The sequence below is a fragment of the Mizuhopecten yessoensis genome, unplaced genomic scaffold (genome assembly GCF_002113885.1).
Source record: "Mizuhopecten yessoensis strain PY_sf001 unplaced genomic scaffold, ASM211388v2 scaffold5037, whole genome shotgun sequence".
In the NCBI taxonomy this organism is placed as follows: domain Eukaryota; kingdom Metazoa; phylum Mollusca; class Bivalvia; order Pectinida; family Pectinidae; genus Mizuhopecten; species Mizuhopecten yessoensis.
Window position 1 is genome coordinate 22,492 of NW_018405848.1, and position 1,105 is coordinate 23,596.

General features: G+C 35.2%; 1 long non-coding RNA gene across 1 annotated transcript in view; it reads left to right on the top strand.

Annotated features, from left to right (window-relative positions):
• Positions 1-1,099, top strand: part of LOC110450165 — a 4,445-nt gene extending 3,346 nt beyond the window's left edge. The window contains exons 2-3 of the long non-coding RNA XR_002462940.1: positions 331-470; positions 1,011-1,099. This is a non-coding gene — a long non-coding RNA (uncharacterized LOC110450165). The remainder of the gene's footprint in view (positions 1-330; positions 471-1,010) is intronic.
• Positions 1,100-1,105: the final 6 nt, after the last annotated feature.

Sequence of the window (1,105 nt, forward strand, 5' to 3'; positions counted from 1 at the left end):
GACAATTACTTGACATAAGTTAGAAAATAATGTATTTATATATAATTGTTTATATTTGTCCCTGACTCTTGACGATCACTAGATGTTAGTTAGAAGATAATGTATTTATATATAATTGTTTATATTTGTCCCTGACTCTCGACAATCACTAGACGTAAGTTAGAAGATATTGTACTCAGTTGATGTTTCTCTATGATTGGTGAAATGTATCAGGTTTTATAAATAAACAGTTTATCACATCATGTATTATCAAGGTTCAGCTTTTATAGATAAACAGTTTATCATAGATATCCAGTTTCTGTTACACTCTAGTTTTCATCTCCTACACAGAAAACTGATGGTATGGTTTAAGTCTCAGTCAGTGACTAAGGACCCCAACGAGGAGAAAGTGTACTCTAGGTGGGAACAGGACTTTCGTCTGGCCGACATACCCAACCTTGTTTGACTGTTTGACGAATATCTTGAAATGGGTAAACATAGTTTTATGCCTTTTATAAATTCAGTTGATTAACAAATATTTAAACAAAAATAAAATGAAACCTAATTTCATACTTGTCTGGACATTTGCTTTCTGTAAATAAAAAAAAAATCTGTTATTGAACCACTTTGTATATCATTTTTAGTTTCTCACTTATACTACCAGAGGGAGCTTTAAGTTTGAACTCTGTTACTCTGGCCCTCTGTCCTGTACAAGATGTCAATGCCTAGAACTTGAGTGGTCTGTATTATTTAATGCAGAATGAGACTTGAATTGATGCAGATCAATACAAAGGCATGCATGTTCCCTGTTTAGGATTGATTAACTTGTAAGGACTGTCCAGATGATAAAAAATCTTTGAACCTCCAATCAGGGGAATCAAAACCCAGCTGTCTTTGTGAAAGACGAGTGCACTATCCACTGCGCCACCCAAACCCGTTAATAATCAATATCATTGCATCAGGACTTTCTGTTCTTGTAGCCCAGATAGTAGTCTGTGTCTGTTTAATTATAAATTCTGTTCCTTTGACAGTGATCCAGTATGGATTTGTCACCGTTTCCGTGGCTGCTTTTCCATTAGCCCCTGTGTTTGCTCTGATCAACAACATCTTTGAGATCCGATTGGAT